We start from the raw sequence: 19139 nt of genomic DNA, 5'->3' as shown, positions 1-19139 counted from the left end.
TGCAGCCCCAACACTGCGGCTCCCCAGGCCTGGCCCTGGCCCCGGCCCCCCTCAGCACAGCGGCCCTGGAGGCAGGGTGTGCGAGGGGCAGGACACCCCTCAGGGGTCTCAGGGATGGGGGGACGCAAGTCACCCTGAAGGGTTCAGTGCTGCAGGGATTTGGGGCTGGGCTGGGGCATCGCCAAGGAGTCAGGGCTGGGCAGGGGCTCAGTGCTGTGAGGCCCTAGGGCGGTGCAGGGGAAGGGGCCCGGGGAGCCTCGGTACCCCCAGGGAGGGACAGGTGGGGACCCAGTGACACAGGGGTGGTGGGAAGGCTGTGGCGGAGCACAGCTGCCACAGGGCAGTGGGGTTTCCTGTGAGATGTCCCTCCATGCTCGGACATGGCCCGTCCTAGAGGACCTTTGCCCTCGAACAGCCGGACTGTGGCAGTGGCCATGACACTCCGTGGCTGTGTTTCCTCACACTCATCCAGAAATGCCACAGTGGCAGCTGCTGTCTGGTCTGAAGGCAATCCCAACCCCTCCAGACAAGGGGGAGGATTGTGGGGGTGGGTGCCCTGTGCCCATGGATGCCACCTCCTCCCGGTGCAGTGCCACCCACTCCGCAAAACTGATGGGAGGGCACAGGAGGAATCGCTGCAATTAACCTCTGATGCCCTGACTAATCAGCTGGCACAGTATCCAAACACAGCTCCTTTGAGCATGGTGAGCAAAAGTGGGGGGAAAGTGGCCACTTGAGAGCACTGAGTGCCCCCTTCTCTCCTCTCCCCATGCACTTGCATTAGAGGGCCTGAGTGCTTTTATTTTGCTAAACCACTTTGAAGTGGAAAACAAATTGCATGTCTCCCTCTTCCCCCCAACTCCCCTGAGCCTTCCTGGTTTTAATTAGTTCCATCTGATGTTCAGAGGCTTCCCAGAAATAAATGTGCTTTTAAACAAGTTGAAAAAAATGTTGGTGGCAGAGCACAGGGAGCTGTCTCACCGACACACAGGCTGACAAAGGACGTGTGGTGAGCGCAGTGCTCTGCCTGCAGCCAGGCTCAATTTCTCCATTTGGCCATGGAAACAGCCCTGCTGTGCACGTTTTCCGTGCCCGTCAGCTGAAGTTTGCAGCCTTTGAGCAGTATGCTGAGGTAAAGAACCATGGAGAAAGAAGTGTCAGCCTGCTTGGTTTATAGGCTTCAATGTTCTTCCTTCTGCTCCTCCACCCGCTCATGCTTTGCTCTATGTTCTGTCTATAGTTAGCTCAGGTAAAAAGAAGCAATAACAGAAAAGAAAGAGTATCTTGTAGGCATCTTGTCTCATTGCTTACAGACACTTCACCTTGCTGTATACAGACCTTTGTTGAGACAGACTGCATCATCACTGAGTGTGGAATAAAGTCTTAACTCAGCGCAGACACTGGGTCACAGTCTTGCAGGAATGGTGCTAGTCAGAACCCCTTGGGACAAAAGGGACGAAACCCCCTTTGAGGCTTGCACTGCATGTCTTCCCTCCTCTTCTCCCTGTTCCCCCCGAATTCCTATGCCACATACAGTCCTCAAGACAGGCTGCTGGTGGAGAGTTTTATTCCTACATAGGTTAACTTTTACCTTGGTTTCCCTTGTTCTGATAAGTAATGCCAATAATCTTCGCAGTGTTTGCTCTTTTGATTTGGGAAACAGTGAGTTGGAGCATATCCCTCTTATCTTGTAATTAATCTGCTGTCTTCTGTTGCAGTTGTCAGGTATTAAACTTCAGTGTGGCTGTGACTGTCAGGTGAACAAGCTGACTGTAACTCACCTCCTGGTCCTGCCAGTGTTCCAGTGAGATTCCAGGTGCTTTTACTGCAGCCTGGGGTCATCTTGCAGGGAGGGAACAGCAGCCTTCTTCAGACCGCCTGCCCTATGCGCTTCAAAACCTTTTAAAAGAGCCACATGTGGAGGGGTAAGTCTTACCCTGCCAACATGAAATGTGTGCATTTCTCATCTGCCTCCCCTCCATAGGGCACCCCAAAGTCTCCCTTGTCCAAGGGGTCTCAATGCTGCAGAAAGCTCCCACCACTCTGCAGCTGTGGTGGTGATTCCCCGGGGAGGCTGTCTCCTGCCTCTGTGATGTCGGGTTTGGGCACCAGTTTAGTGCTGTTTTTCCCCCTTGTCACATGCCCTGGGTCTGTCCATCTCATGTTCAGGGTCACTGTGACCCTCTGGCTCTGTTGCACCCAACAGGTACCACTTGTTATGGCCCCAAGCAGTGGGGTGTCGCACACACCCTGTCACACAGGGAGTTCCTGTGGTTGCCCCATGTATGTGCAATGCTATATAACACTACATGTGCCTGTCTGGACCCTGACTCAGGTCCTTGGGTCCCCGTTTTGCAATTTCCTACATGTTGGAAATGTTAGGCGGGGAGGGGTGCTCAGACACCCACGTGTTAAAATCCTCCCTCTCCCACATTAAGGCAGGATCACGTATAACCACAGCCTCAGCTTTGGGGTGAATTCAGCTCAAAACCCCAACTTGCAGCACATAACACCTCCGAATTTGGGCTATACCAGCGAGGACATACCCCAAAGAGTGCAATAATGGAGGATCTGCCTTTACTTGCACCTTGGGAACATCACTAGCTGAGATGGCAGGGCTGTTCATCAGCCAGGAAGGGTTAAAGGGCTCTGCTGGATGTGAAGGAAGGGGCAGGAGGGGTTCCTCCTTCTCTCACAAAATGGCAGGAAAGTTGGGAGCTTCCTGAGGATGCACAGAGCTGGAGGTAGCCCTCTGTTTGATCAGACTGGGTCTGCTCTTGGCTTTTTTTTTATGCTCAGGTTCTAGCAAAATGCTGGTCTGAGACCCAGGTATTGCTGTCCTCCTTTTCTCTCTTCCTGAAAGATTAAGTTTGTAAAGAGCCTGGTTTTCTTGGTTGTTATTTCAGTCCCAGGTAGGATTGCAAGTAAGCACAGGGGTTGTGTCTTTTTGGGGTAAATACACCTATGTAAGCTATGTGAAAATCACGTTTTCCTTGAGGACCTGGGGAAGGTGCTAATGCAGGCTGCAGGGTTTGGGCATGGGTCTGGGTGAAAGTAACTCAGTTCTGGGGGGGTTGTGTGCAAGTGGCTGGGACACAAATCTAAGTGTGAGCCAGCTTGGTTCTTGGTGAACACGGGTAAACCTCTGGAGACTGCAGTAAATCCACTTAGACTAGCAGCAAATTTAAGATTTGCTGTCTGCCTTCCAGCTTTATACCTGTATGTATTTTATTTTTTTTTGTTGAAAATATCTGTGTCAGTTCAGTGTATTTGTCTGGATAGATGATTTTGCATTTTGTTAACAAAAGCTTGCCAAACACAAAACCCCTCAAGCGCCAGAAGGCTGGTAGAGCCCCACTCAATTACAGTACAACTCCTGATTTCCTCCTCCAAAGAACTCTTCTGCTATCAAGTATGATTATGTGGTGTCACATTAGTGAGAGCTTTGCAGCTGTGATTCCAGCTGCTCTTTCCTGGACAGGGGCCTGTCTGTGAATGATTAAAAATATATGAAGCAACAAGCAGATTTGATCACTTGGCCCGTGTTGGATCCACAGACAGCAGACTGGGAGGAGGAGAGTAGGCTTTAAGGGAAGAATTTCAGAGCATGTTTCAGTGTTCTAAAATCTACGATCTATGGAAAAGATGAAAATGCATTATATTTGAACACTGTTGCAAAATGTTGTGTATCAGTTTATTATGCACCACCCCCCCCCCAACCCCTTGAAAAGCTTCAGTTTTTATAACCAGACATTCTCATTTTGCTTTCAGATCTGGTTCAATAACTGGAATTTGCTTTCTGAAGACCTGAAAGATCTGGGAGTCAAGGTAGGCTTGTGAGAGGGGTGGTGGGGCAGTGTAGATTTTCTCAGAATGAGTGCTGGGACTGACAACTTGCAAATTATGGCTCAGTGCAGCCATGGTTAATTAAAGGCAGCCTGTGCAGGTGTTGAAAATGCAGTCACTGAACAAGGAAATAGGAAACACCGTTTTCTCCCAACTTGTTGATGACTGTTCTTGTTTCTGTTTTGCACTTCATTAGCCCTTCCTCTGTGCACCTCAAAGTTTGATCTTAAGAAAGAGAGTGTTTCTTGCCATTTGGTCTTAGATGGTTTTTTTGGAGTTGGAAGTCAACAGCATAGTCTGGATGATACCTCGTCAGGTTGGTTTGCATGTCGTTGGGCTGTCACAGGATGCAGGTTCTTATCTCTTGGCTGTCTTGCCTTTTGGCATGTGGCTGAAGAGAAAAGATGATGCCTGAGTGCAGGATGGTGTGTATCTGTGCTGGCTGAATGAGAGAAAAAACTTGTTGGATCACCCAGTGGAAAACAGCATTTACAATCCACCAGTTTGGTTGCTTCTCATATAGGTATGATTTGGTGTTTCAGGGCCCCCAAAGAGCTTCTTGCAGTTATGTATGTCCCAGTTTCCACTGATGATTGCAACACTCAGACCATGAAATGAGGACAAGTGTTTAAAGTCTCCTCTCCTTTGCAGTAGCTATTGAATCAAGATCAAAAACAAAAGGTTGGAAACTCTGGAAAGGTGTTGTAATTTTTGGTATTGCTTGGGACAGGTTGAGTCTGTCAGAAACCAGTCCTTTGAAACAGCTGTGTTGGGGATTAAAAGGTGCAAGAGAATAATATGGCACTGCAGTGCTCAGCTGAAGGCTACTCAAAATTAATCCTGTGCCAATGAGATGTGCTGGGTAGCTGACAACTGGTGAAGTAAGTGTGAGGAGAGCTGTGGCATCGAGAGCTTTGAAATGTTACTTCTCCAGAAGACTAGGTGAGTGAGTCCACATGTGCTTGGTGTCTGGTCCCGGAGACCTGTGCCTTCAGGCTTCATCTCAGTTGCCCATCATTTTCAGTGTTCTATTATACTTGTGCTATGTATCTTCCTCTGTTTTCCACAGTGTTGCAGTTAGCACTTTTTGCCCCCAGCAGTGCATCAGGCACTAATACATTGATCTTTGTAAATATATTAATGATGTTCTTGTCACAGGGTTTGGACAGTGCTCTTGTGTGGGCCTAATCCCGCTAAATGCAAGGCATCGGGGGAGACACTGAGTGCCCTGGTCTCTCATTAACTTCTGCAGGTCTTGGTATCTCACCAGGGTCAGCCCAACATGATTTGTACCAGCTATTGAAAATGAGATGTTTGAGATGCTCTGCAGATTCTGGCACTTCTCTTGCATGTGCTGTGGTCTGGTCAACCCCAGTGCTGACTGAGTGGGTTGATTCCAGATATGTGGTCTCCCTGGACTTCTTTTCCCTGACCTGCTGGTCCTGCCCCATGTCTGTCTCTACCGTCTGGGCCCTCTAAGCTCTCTTAACCTGTTGTGTTTTTTTTTTTTGGTTGTTGTTTTTTTTTTCCCCCCATCTTTGTTTCTCCTTTTCTTTGTCACCTCCCACCATGCAGATCCTCTTTTCCTGCTCTTCATGCTAAACTGCCTTGGTACAATATATCCTCAAAAATAGCTTGAAGCTATTTTGGAAAGTAATTTCACCAGAGAGATGTGAAATTTTTGGTAAAAGATGACTTGATGGAATTGTATAGTTTCGGGTATCAGTTCTTGAATGGAAATCTATCTATGCTGTTGCAGTTTAGTTGGAATGTTTTATTTGAGCTTTGATTATAGTGAAAATGTTGGCAAGATAATGCTGAGTCTTCAGAGTAGAACAGAGCCAAATATAGAAATCTGTTTCACTGAGGATGAGATTCGTTTTTCCAGCAGTTGTAGGATCTATCCAAGCTTTTGGCTAATTTTCTGGGTATGGTAAGATGTCCTAGCAAATGAATGTGGTATCTTACTGAAGTTTGCAAAAATCACAACATTGTTATAATTAAGTTAACTTAAGGCAAGACCTTGGTCTTAAAATCCAGTCAAATTAGCTAGCAAGAGGAGTTGAATTCTCTGAAAAATGGTGCCAGTTCTCTGGATCTTTGTAGTTATGTATTCTTTTCTTAAAAGGCACTTTCTCCTTGGATTGGGTTCTCTTCATTGGCGAGGGAAGCTGGAATTGACACTGTGGAAAACATCTCTAATAGATTTTTGTAGTATGCTGGTTTTACTTTCAGGTTTCTTTCAGTTGCAATAATATTTTAACAGTTGCTTCTGACAATTGTGGGCAAATATTTATAGATCTGTATGCTCCCTGTAGTGGATGTTGTCTCTAATCCTAAACAAAGCTTTTAAGACTCTGGGCTTTGTGTTTTCATGGAAGTTGCTTTTTACTGTATCTTGTATACCTATAATTGAAGACCAAACCCCTGTGAATACATACGTATAAAACTAATGCCCCATCCTTTAATAAATAAATACATGATGCTGTGATAGAGCATCCTGAGTAGTTAAGCAACAGCAGAACAGTCTTGTGCTCTGTTCTGGGTTCCCCGAGTATAGCCTTGTATGGGACAGCACTGAAGTATGTGCTTAACTTCAGACACATAAATAGTTGCACTGAACTTGATGCAGCTACTACAGGTTTGAAGTAAAGCACTTGCTGAACTGCTTTGCATGGTTTGAACATATAAAGCTTCCATAAATCAGAAGTGACTGCATTCCACCTTTCAGCTCTGCAGAAACCTGTTTTAAGTCCTTTAACGTAGGCATTTTGCTATATCATATGGCCTGGTGAGCTGTCCTGAAGGCAGCCTTGCAGAGAGTGTCTCATAATCATCTTCAACAGAGCATGGGGAAGCTGAAAAAGTTCAGATCTAAATTAGTCATCTATTATGTGGCTTCTGCATGCAGTTGTATGTGAGCCCTTGATGAGGACTGGCTGTTAGGAAAGGAAGGAGCTTGTCTGCGAAGCCCTTCTCTGGGAAAAAGTGTGTTCTGACTCAAAGCAACATTGCGTTATACTGTTTTATAAGTGTTTATAAAAACATCTTTCACATATTCCTGCACATTGCGCTGGGAGAGGTGAAATCCTTTTCCTTTTCCTTTCATGAAAAGAAACGGTGCAGGGGGAGCGGGAGGTAACTGGTTAGCTTTGCAGCTCAGCTGGTAGACTGTCTGGAAGGGAGCCAAGGGGCCTGGGTTCAGTCCTCTGATAAGTCATCAATTTCTTTCTCACCAAAAACATCTGGTTTTGGATGCTGAGTTATGAGCTAATATTAAATACAAAAGTTTATAGCATCACATATATAATATTGTTGATTAGAAGCATCAAGTAAAGTAATTGACCAGAGGGGACTTGGTGTGAGCAGCTGGTAGAGCATCTGGAGGGGAGCCAAGGGGCCTGGGTTTAATTCTCAGGTCATCTATTTCTTTCTCACCAGAAACATCTGGATTTGGATGCTGCAAAGCTACAGACTATTGTCTCATGCAAATGTTTCTGGGATCACACTTTTTCATGGTAATGTGATTCCAGGAACATTTCCATCAAGTATTTACACCCAGAGAATCCTGTGAGAGTGTCAAGGAAAAGGTGTGTTCCTGGACCCTGCTAAAACCCAAAGCGAAGCTCCCTCCCGTGGAGCTGCGGGTCTGTAGGGATGCTGTTTGAGGCAGCCCGAAGCCAGTATTTAGGCTGCCCCTTGCGAACGGGACGCTGTGCTGGCGCACGGCAGGTGAAGGTTCGGTCTGCCCGTGGCCGCCGGGCTGCTGAGGGCCGTGTCCCGGCGGTGTGGGGGACGCGGCCCGGCCCCGCTCCGAGCCGCCTGGGCACTAGGTGTCACACGAGGCTCACGCTTGTGCTGGCCGAAGCCTGGGGACGGTCCCCGGGTCGCCCGGCTTCCCACAGCCCCGCAGTGCGGGCACGTACCGCTGTGGGGATCTGTTCTCGGTGCCGTTCGCAGGAGATGCGTTTCTCCGCTTTCTGAAGATGCTTCGGTAGAGGCTGTAATGCTGGATAAGCAAAAAGCGAGCTCGGGTTTAGAGCAGGCTGTCACTGCTCTCTGCCTGTCCTTAGCCCCTTTCCCCCTGCGACTGATCCAGAGGGTGGGGGCCTCCGGTTACTCTGGGGAAACAGGGTAAATCCTCTCAAAGGGAGAGGAGGCCAGTTCCTAAAAATTGCCTTTTACCCACAGTGCAAAGTCCTGCCTGGATTTCCCAGACAGCGGCTGCAGTTGGCACTGGGGGGTTGGATCTCACCTGTGGCAAACTTGATGCCCTCTGTTAACGTCAGTAAAGTGACACCGATTAGCATGAGCTGAAGATCTGGCCTCTGGATTAAATCAAGGAGTTATTAATAATTTAGCAATGAGTGTGATTTGCAGGTGATCAACCAGGCTGGAGGTTTGGCATACTGCTGGGGAAAACTCTGGTTTTACACCATCCTGCTGTCAGCCTCTGCAGTTCCTTTTTGGTGGCTCTACACCTGTGTAATCTGCCAAAGTCTCTCCTGCGCCAGTGGAGAGATGGCTCTGGACTGATCTGTTTACTGGAGGGGCCCATAGTTGTGGATCTCTGGCTCACACTGGAGTTCAGATAGTCTTTTATTTAGCTGCTCTTATTTAGTTATTGAGCTGTGCTAACGTGAGAAGACACTGAGGAGTGAGCCATGCTCCAGTCCTTTGGCATTTTTGTCTTTAATTTGTTAGGAAGAGGTACAGCCATCTCTCCTTAATTATTCTGCCAGAATTCTCACAAGGGTCTCTTCTTGGTTTTGGTTAAAGAAATAAGTGGCCAACTGGAAATAAAATATTACTCTACCTGACTACCAGCTGAAGTGGTTTAGAACATCATTACGAGGCTAATTCCACTATTCCTGCCCCTTCCTCTGAATAAAAATACCATTTAAAAAAAAATCGTAATGGGACATTTCCAGAGGAATATTACATTTCATAAGTATGGATTTTAACAGCCAATCTCAACCAAACAATGCACTGCATGTTGCCAGAAATAATAAATCAGTGCAGCCCTCAGGACTGAAATGGAGAATTCCCTCTCCCCTTGTAGCTCCTTGGAACTTTAATCTGAAATATGCCACGAATCAAAGGATAACTTATTGGTACACAGGAATTCCCATGCTTGGTCAAATCTGATTTCCACAGAGTCTAGCACTTTGCTGCTAGCAGTGGCCAGAACCAGACGCTGTAGAGAAAAGACCAAAAAGAGTTGTTAGTGGAGGAATGTTTGCAGTAACATGCCTGCAGAGAACACTTTAATTTTGCTAACTTTCATCATTTAAGAAGGACTTCAGTGCACCTGATCTTAGCCATGTAGAAATTACTGCCTGGTCCTGCAGACTTCCTTGTTAGTGGAGAGAGACACAGGAGTCTCCAGAAGGCAATTCACCTCATTTTAAGATATATTAAGGTTTGTTATTGATTTGACTAGAGGAAGCCTTAATGCTGTCTAATGGTAAATCCCTAAGCTAAGGCATGAGGATTCTAAGTGACCTTTTTCTGCCCATAAGAGTGGACACTTCTGTCATAGCATCCTTCACAGGTCTTAGCTATGGAGGGACATACTCACCTTCAGATGATTTCGTTTTACAGTGAGGGTTTTAAGATTGGGAAGTGATCCAGTGGCTAGCACCCCGGACTGTTGCTCTGTTTCTTGTGCAAAAATGCTCTATTATAATTTGGGGCAAATCTGATAGCTTTGAGGCAGTTGGGAACTTGCCTCCCACTTACTACAAAGAGATAACAAAAATGGTTGCAAACAAGACAATTCTTTCTCATGGAGGTTTTGCAGGGTGGGCAACGCTCTTCTTGAGTCTGGTCAGTGTGCCGAGGACATTCTAAGGCTTTTTCCCTGGTATTTTGTTAATTCCTGATCCAACCCTGGCTGTGCTTCTGGGGTTGAGCAGTGGGGATAGGTGGTAAATTTGGTTTCAGAGCTGCTCTTACAGATGTGTCATGCCTCAGTTCCTCTAAAAGGCCCATTTCTGTATGAGACAATTCAAATAGGATATGGGATTTATCTTTGCCATACATCATTCTGTGTACTGCTTTTAAGCAGTTTCATAACTGTAGGAATTTGAAATGAAAGAATCATTATTTTTGTGATCTTTCCTTGTGTGATGATCTCACCAGAACGAAAATAATTTGTGCTGTTAGCTGGGAGTTGTTTCAGAATCTGCCTGTTCCCTTTCTGCTTTGGCTGAAATGGTGCAGACGGGGCATTGCACCAGGGCAGGGTGTACACAGAGTGCATCTTATGACTTAGTGCTGCTCTCACTTCGATTCACAGTATTCGCCTTTAGTTTGCTTATTTTGAACACTGGGCAGTGATTTACAGAGCTACCCACAATGACTACAGTTTTTCTGATATATATAATTCGTTCAGGACTCATTTACTTCCTCTGTTTTTCACTACAATGTATTTGTCAGGGTGAAATTTGTTCTTTATGAAGGAGGGAGGTTGTTATTTTCTCCTGACTCACCTTCCTGTATAATTATCTAGCTCTGATGTGCCCCAGGCTATGTAAGATCTCACTATTACTCTTATTAATAGCACTCCCCCATCCCAAGCGTGTACATTTGCAGCAACATCCCAGCGTATGCAGGCAAGGCCAACCACAGAGTCAACAGGAGGACTCGATTATACATGTGCTTAAGTGTTTGCAGGCACCGAAGCTTAGATTTTCACAAGCAATTAGTGATGTTGTGTGCCTCAGCTTTGATGCCTCATTCAACACGTTTTAGACGGGGCTGTTTATTGCAAAGCGCTGAGCTCTGGCCCTTTGAGCGTTGGGCCCCTTTCAGGTGTCTGGTCGGGCAATCGGAACTGGAGGAATTTGCTGGTTGCTCAGCTCTTGTGTTAAGAGCTCTGGCAGGGAGCTTGTCAAATGGTGTGTGTCTGTAAATGCCTTGGATGGACTGAATGCTAAATGAATTATTATACAGCCTCTTCCCCTGCCCTTTTCTTACAGTACGCATCCTCAGTTCTTTTCTGTACCTATATTAGTGCAGCTCTCTTATGTGATCACATGTGCTTTCATGGGACATAGTTGTCATTCAGCATTGTGGTGTGCTAACCTATTTCTGTCCCTCTCTAGACAGTCTATTATCTCTGTAGATATTTATCCCTATTCAAAAAAAGAAATATATATTTAAAAAGTAGTCATGTGGAAATAAAGTACCCAGTTTATTCTTTTCAGTTACAGTGTAAAAGTACCACCTAATCTATCCTTACAAAATGCTGTTTGCTTGTTGGACTGGAGACAATACTCTTTGGGCAAATGAATAAAATCCCTTTTCTTTCAATGTATATCCTGCAGGTATATTTTAAGTGAGGAATTTCCATGATAGTGTTACCAGGCTTGTCTAAGCTCATGTTCAGGGCTGGGTGCCTGAACAGTTTTGAGGTAGGCACATCCGTGTTCAGTTAGTATGAATTTTATACTTAATTCTTTTAAGTAAAGAAATCTTGGGGTAAGCTTAGAATCGGAGAAGGATTAAATGGCTTTTGAAGAAGGGAGTATTGGCTGTCTGCTGGGAAAGGCAGTATAAAAGTGAGACCTGGGCTTGGGTTGTGTTTTGATCAAGAGCCAGTTTCAGGTGCTGGTGAATAGCATTTGAAAATGGGCCCTGTACAGCTGATTGTACAGTCTGTGCAGCTTAAGCTAAAATAATAAAGCCCAGGATCATGCAAATATTTCAGTGGGAGTTGGAAACCTGAGCTGGTTCTGGGCCCAGCGCTGTGGTGAAGAGCTGGGGCTGTCTTGTGGCCCAACCGGAGGGAACCCATTAGGGCATTGTATTAGAAATATAATGAGTTCTGTTTGATTCTGGATTAGCTTTGGCTGACAGTTAACATGTCAGGGATTTTGGCAATGGTGAATTCTGTTCCTTTTCTCCAGACCCTCTCCTTAGGGCAGATTTCAACAAAAAAGTGAATGTATGAGGTGAACTCTCTGGAAGACTTAAGAGCCTGTGGTTCAGATGCAACCTTCCCATCAGTGCCCAACAGATGTGTTATAAAGTGCTCATGAACTATGTAGAAGTGCTGCTGTTTTGAACTCCTGCAAACAGTCAACAGATTCACATGGGAAATTAAATGAGTGTAATTTCGTGGAGAGATACTGAATGTGGCTGCTAAATGAGCACCACAAAAATAAAACACAACCAACAAGGGCCGTTTGCTAGAGCAGCTGGGGAGGGGCATAAATGACAACTGAAGGATATGATGACTTGTAAATTGGCTGCTCTGATTGCTTAAAAACTTGTCTTCACTTTAGAGAAGACTTGGCATTTAGTGGGACCCTGCAGGGGTGCCGTTGGGGTGTAGAGTAGCAGGGAGGGGATTTGAAGGGCTGGTGGGAAAGCATGGGCCAGGGAGATGTAAAGGGACTCGAAGTGGGGAAGAGCTAGAGAGGGCTGGAAGGCCTTAAGCATGCTGCGGGGGGAAAGGGGGGCTGTGAGTATAATTGGGTATGATATTCAGAGCTATGGCTGTTAGTGCGTGGCTGCGGCTCCAGGTCATGGCATCTGTTAGGGCCCATCTAGCATATGTATAAATCCAAGCATGTCCTTTACTGCTTCTTGCTGTGGAAGGATGCCAAATGCTTCCCATTGCGTGAACTTTCTGGGAGTTTCATGGCATTGTTCTGATATCGCAGGAAGCGCAGGCTGTCTCCAAGTTTGTATAACCCCAACCTCTGCTTCTGCTCAGTTTTGAACCTTGCCTTCATCTATAATACCCAATTAGTGTTTTGAAGTGTGTGTGGGGGAAGAAACCAAACAACCTTTCAGACTGTTGAAAAATGGCTTTTTACTTGGATGGAAATTACTGCTTACAATACATTTTCATTTGTAGTGCCTATTTTAAAATAAAAAAATCAAGTTGTATCTGAACCATCTAAACAATATTGAAATGGATATTCACCTGTCATGTAACCTGTAAATTAGGCTTTAATCCTCTTACCTTTTTTTTTGTATTTTCAATACATGCTAAATAGGAACTTCTGAGGAAAAGTGAAATTGTGTAACTTAAAACATATTGACATGCAAACAATTTTGAGGGCAGTTTGGGTTTTGAGTGCTTTTGGTCCAACTCTATTTTCTTGGGAAGAAAAGTCAACATCTGAGCTAGGGCTCTAAAGCCTGGTCCTGTTTCTACTACTGAAGCTTCAGTCATTATTTTTTTGTATTCCCCTGGGTGACTTAAGAAAACCACAAATTTCTGTGGGTTTCAGTATAGCTACCCCTGACTTTGGTCTGGAGTGATGTGTCTGCAGAGCACAGGGTACTTCCTGAAAACACGGAAATGATTGCCTAGCCTGTGTGATATGGGCTCCTTTTCATTCATGTCCTCTGCAAATGTGTTCTCTTCCTTGCTGGGAATACCCGCTTGACCATCTGGTTTATGTTTGCTTTGCTCCTGCCGACAAGGAGGAGAATGTTTTGGAGAGGCTGGGGAGGAAGGGTCTTGCGGGAGTCCTATTCCTCGTGTAAGCTAAGCCCAATCAGCAACACGCCGGGGGGCCTGCAGGCGCTTCCTGCTGACCTTGTGTGGCCTCTATTAGCAGAAGCAACGTGGCACCCAAAGTGCGGAGGACTGCGGTATGTGCTGGCCCAACATCTGTTGATAGTATGGGCTGTGTCATAACAAGGAGTGCTTTAATCACGTAATGAAAGCCACATTCCTGTAATTGTATAATATATGGACATGGCTTTGTAGCATCACTTGTCTGAATGTGATACAAATTGGATGCAGAAGCTTAGCCTCTTTGGAAGCAGCTTATTTGAGGATTATTATTTTGTTTATAATATGATTTCAGTTGACTCCCTCATTTGAAGCCCTTGTATTTACCTTGATATTGCATTGGGATTAACCCCTTACAGCTCTGCTTACCTTGACCCTGCCTGGTACCCAGGTGATTGCACAGCTAATGGGCAGGCTGAGCCCTGGTTCACAGAATCACAGAATCGTCTAGGTTGGAAAAGACCTTGAAGATCATCCAGTCCAACCAACAGAATCACAGAATCGGTTCAATAGTTTTCACGTCTGGGTGGATAATAAAGGTATTCCCAGCTTGAGCAGTTATAAATGGCACAAACTCTTGTTCTTTAGAGCATGAAGCAACTGCTGGTTGATTTGGATTAGGAAGGAGTATAGCACAGGCCTTCTTTCACCCTTACCAGAAATAAATACTGATGGCCAGGAAGAACAACATGGAGAGCTGGTCCATCTGGGACCTGAAAAACTGCAGCAGATGGGCAGTGGGCTTGCAGAGGATTTGTTCTGCTGGGAGCAAAGCCACTGCTGCTTTCTGCTTCCTGGAAGAGCAGAGACACAACAACCTTGTTCAAAGCAACAGCAGCCTTCGCCTTAGTACTATCATGGAGTGAAATGGAAGAGAAATCTCTTTATCTAGCAGCTGATGCTTAGACTCTCGTGTTCTGATGTTGAATTGCTTTGATGCTCCTTTTTAGGATGAAGGACTTGATTTCAAACGGATTCTTTCTTTGCCTTCTGTGAACTGACTTTTCTTGCTGGTGTCCTCAGTGTAAATGGGACAGTACAAACTAGTCATGGAAGTCAGGTCTGCTGAGAGATTTTACAAGCTGTGAACTTGAATTAAAAAAAAAAATTGTATTTGAGCAGGGAAGTGGAGGAAGGAAGACACTTGATTTCAACAAGAATCAATTTCCTCTTCTTGCATTCCTGGTGATTTTTTTTCTCCCCTGATGATTACAGGTACTGTGTTTCTGGTTTAATTGGGGATTTTCCCACCCAGTGCTGAAGCAGACTGAAAGTGGTGCAGCCTTTTTACCCCCTCACATAGTCACCACTGGGCTTTTCCAGGGCCGTTTGGCTGACTTCTCCTTGCATCATCATTCTGTTTGAAGTGCACCAAAATATTAATTTCTTGAACTGTACTGAGGTGTGCACTTGAGCTTCATATTTCTTGGCTGAAGCCATGACTTCAGATGGGCTCTGTTTCTTGACCTGTTGAATTTGTAGGCTTGAGCAGTTCTTAACTTCACACCAAAGACAGTAGAAGGGCAAAGCTGCACATCCTGCGGTATTTAGCGTGTGCTGATAGTGACACTTTAGGGCAGTCTTTCCTTGGAGATTTCAGAAATTAAATGCTATAGGCTCTATTTCACAGGCACAGCTCGGGGCATAGAGAGGTACTTTGCAGAGGATCATGAGACCAGGGAATGAATCCCTAGGGCAGGGAAGAGGCTTCCCATGTCTTAATTCTCTATCCACAGGGCCATGCTGCTCAGACCGCAGGTGCTCAGCCTCCCGTGAGCCTGCTATGGCAAGAGGGATGCAAATAGTTTCGCTCCTGCTTGTACTAATATAACTCTGGTAAATCTGCTGGATTGAAACAGCCTGAAATGAGAAAAGATCTGCGGATGAACCTTTCAAAAGTCCAGGACCCCTGTGAGTCTCGGCTCTTTGATAGCATCCTAAACTGGGTTTCAGCAGCCCTGCAGTTTGGAGGACACTGGCTGAATGACCTTGGGAAACTTGTTTCATCTTCCTTGGTTTCTGGAGCTATTGAAGTGAAAGCCCTTTTAAAGAAACATAAATGATCAGCAAGTGCCCAAAATGAACAGTGTTAGAGTGGTGTCTGCTCTAGCAAAAAAGCCTTCTCAGAGGGGCACCTGAAGAAGAGGGTGGGCTTAGTTGTGACCTCCTTTGGAGCAGCCTGGTACAGATGAAAGCATAAAGATGTTACTTAGCCCCATGTGCTGGTGTAGGTGCCTGCATACATCTGAACACATGTCCACATACTACATACATATATGTCTATCAGACCCTGTGGATGTGTGTTCAGACACCTGCATGTGTGTAGCTGCAAAACTGCTGCTTTTATAGTTGTGCTTCTTTCCAGGGAGCAAAGGGTATTAGATGGGAGAGAAGAAATTTGTTGAGGAGTACAGAAGCGGTAAGAAGCAGACAGTGTTTGTATGAGAGTCAGGTGGATTGAATATGAAATTTCACCCTTTAGGGAAAGCTCTGGACAGACAAGAAAGAAGCAGGATTGCCCCAGGGAATACTTACAGTGCAGGTCCAGAATGACTAGAGTGAGTACTGATGGTATAATATCAGTTGAATCTGAATAGATTCCCTTTTATAATGATGTAAACTATTGAGATTGCTCAGCTCTTGTTGTTTAGTGGCTTCAGAAAGAAGTTACATCTGATCTCCCGCTGGTCCTCGTGTGGGCCTTGCAGGTGTTTGAAAGCGGTGGCAATACCTGCTGGGCTGAGGGCAGAGCTATGCCAGCTCCTTGCTGGGGGCTGAGCGCTTGGTGTGCTTGCTGCACCCGGAAACTGGAAAGAAAGACTGGATCAGGGACAGGGAAGGGATCTGACTCCTGTGCTCGGCACTGGGGAGGCCGCCCCTCGATGAGTGGGTTCAGTTTTGGGCCCCTCACCCCAAAAAGGCCATTGAATGACTCGAGCGTGTCCAGAGAGGGGCAACGGAGCTGGGGCAGGGTCTGGAGCACAGGTCTGCTGGGGAGCGGCTGGGGGAACTGGGGGGGTTCAGTCTGGAGAAGAGGAGGCTGAGGGGAGACCTCCTGGCCCTCTGCAACTCCCTGCCAGGAGGGTGCAGAGAGGGGGGATGAGTCTCTGGAGCCAAGGAGCCAGCGCCAGGCCCAGAGGGAATGGCCTCAAGCTGCCCAGGGCAGGGTCAGGCTGGCTCTGAGGAAGGATTTCTGTGCAGAAGGGGCTGTTGGGCGTTGGAATGGGCTGCCCAGGGCAGGGGGGGAGTCCTCATCCCTGGAGGGGTTGAAGAGTCGGGCTGACCCAGCGCTGAGGGATCTGGTGGAGTTGGGAACGGTCAGGGGGAGGCTCATGGTTGGGCTGGAGGAGCTTCAAGGGCTTTTCCAACCAAGATGATTCTGTGAAGGGCAGCTTGTGTCTGCCTGCAGCTGTGGTGTCTTGCGTGCAGGAAGATGATGCAGTCAGTATAAGGACTCCTCCATTTCCACCCCCCCTCTCCCTTCACCCTATTGTTTCTTCCTTTGGGAGGTTCAGCAGTTAACAGGTCCCACCAGCAGATGAAGTTCCTCCCTTCATTTGCAGTGAGAGCTGTTAACTGAACAGGCTTGTTCCATGTCAGTGCCCCATGTGCTGGTCTGCTCAGTCTCATGTCTCATTTCTTATTGCATTATTTGAAGGTTTTTCTAGCTCCTCCTTAAGTAGCATGACCAGCTTGGTTGTGTCTTTGTCTTGTTCTGTCTTTTAGTGAGGACTCCTGGATCCATCCTGGAGAAAGTGCTGTGCCTCACAGATGTGACTCCTGCACTCAGGGTTGTGGGTGCAGCCAATCCCACAGCTGTTAACTGGTCTGTAACGAACAGGGCCAGGAAACCTGGCTTTTCTCTGCTTCTCTTTATTTATTTTTTCCCCCCTTGGATACTTTTTCAGGTGGCAGTAGCATGTGTGAGAACACTTGTTCTGCTGTCTTCTATGCTGTCCTGGGGATCGGCCAAGGAACATTATTGTCATGTCCCTATCGCTTCCAAACTTTGAATTTTCTTAAGCCCAGTAAACTCTTGAAATACTCCTTGAGCAGACCTGCTTCACTGCATCTAGCTAATGCTTGGGATCACTCATGTCATCGCAGCTTCCCAGCAGTGAGCAGTCCTCCCTCAAGGGGATGCACCAGGTACTGAGGGATCTGAGCATCCCTTGGACCTTTTGCTGGCTTCAGCTGGACTGGGGGTGGGTGCTGGGGGACCCTCTGTGGTTTGCACACCAGAGGGGAGATGAGCTGCTGCATGTCTAAGACAAGGCACCTCTGTAGGGACAGTACCTGCGTATATAAATGAGGAAGCTGTTTGTGACTTGCAAAATTTATTTTTGTGTTAGTGATGGCACCAAAATATGCCATGGGGAAAACCCTCTTTGTTTTGTTCTGATAATTTGTGTGTTTTTTTTATCCTTATCAAAAAAGCAAATATTTTTGCCAAACGCATCTTAATTTACCTCCTGGCTATACACTCTGGCTTAAAATATATATTTAAAAGAATGAAGTTACTTCTGGAAAACTTAGCACAGTTCAACTCTGGGGCACCTGCCCCTCATTTAGAAGTGAATTATCGTTCTAAATTTAATTTCATGTTTTTCCCTTGATGGAAGCATTAGAGGCATTTGACCTGAACTTGTGAAGGACTTAAGTCAACCTGAAATGCCAAACCATTCAAGAGCAGGATTTCATCCTTAGCTAATGCTTTCTTGCTGCGTAACTGTATTAGCTTGTCCAGTGATGTAGTAAGAGGTCTGAATCTGATCGTGGGTCAGTTTTACTCAGGTAAAAACTTATATTCCCCAAGGAAATTTCCTATTATGCATCACTTTTCCGGTGTTTCAGGATGCTGTCTGGAAGGAGGCATGCTCTGCCTGGCTGCAGGGGTGGAGGGCCACTGCGCTCCCAAATTAGCCACAGGACTTTGGTAAAAACAAGTGATACAGTCCCCATACTTCTGAGGTACTGTGGATAATCCCAGATAGTATTTGGAGATCCATACTTTATTCTTCAGCTCCTGAGGATGTGTGAAATCTCAGCCCAAGTTTACTCTCTTGCTCCTGAAATACTTCATATTGTTTCTGCCAGGGAATGGCAAAGGAGCGGGAGAGGGGAACCCGTTTGCAAACACTTGTGAAGGAGATGGCATGGATTTATATTCTAATGGGGGGATGTCTGATAGATATTTGGCTGTGGGACATCTGAATGAATACAATCTGATGAGTTTCATTAAGGCTACACCTCATTCTTTTAATTAACTTCTTGTTCTTGTCCTTGGTGAAGTAGTAATTATTTTTTAATTAGCCCAACACTGCATTGCAGAGCTAGCCAACCCTAGCATCATCTCACAGAGAGGTGTCATAAGAATTAAGTTAATTAGCTTGTCACCATCCCTGTAAAATATGTCTGTGTTTGGCAAAAAGAAAAAAAAAAAGCCACCCTATGCTGTTCCAAGGTTAATTAAAAAACATGGTGCACAGGAGTGCACAGAGCAGCAGATCCTGGGGTTTGGCTACTGCTGTGATTTGCATCCTATGTGGGCTCAGAAGCAGAAAACTGATGTATTGCTGGCAGAACTCACCGATTCTTAGTGGTCCTCTTGCAGCCTGCGGCTTGGATTGTGAGTCTTCTCTGCAGCTGGGCTGTGGGACAATGCATGGGGCTTGTGGCTGTGGGTGGCGACAGCAAGTCTTGAAGTGGTGGCCAGCCTGGGCTGCAAAGCGGAGCCCTCCTGTCCTGCTAGCTG

This window comes from Athene cunicularia (assembly GCF_003259725.1).
Source record: "Athene cunicularia isolate RWA chromosome 18 unlocalized genomic scaffold, athCun1 chr18_part1, whole genome shotgun sequence".
NCBI classification, from domain to species: domain Eukaryota; kingdom Metazoa; phylum Chordata; class Aves; order Strigiformes; family Strigidae; genus Athene; species Athene cunicularia.
The sequence above is the reverse complement of the archived record's forward strand: the minus strand, read 5'-3'. Positions refer to the sequence as shown.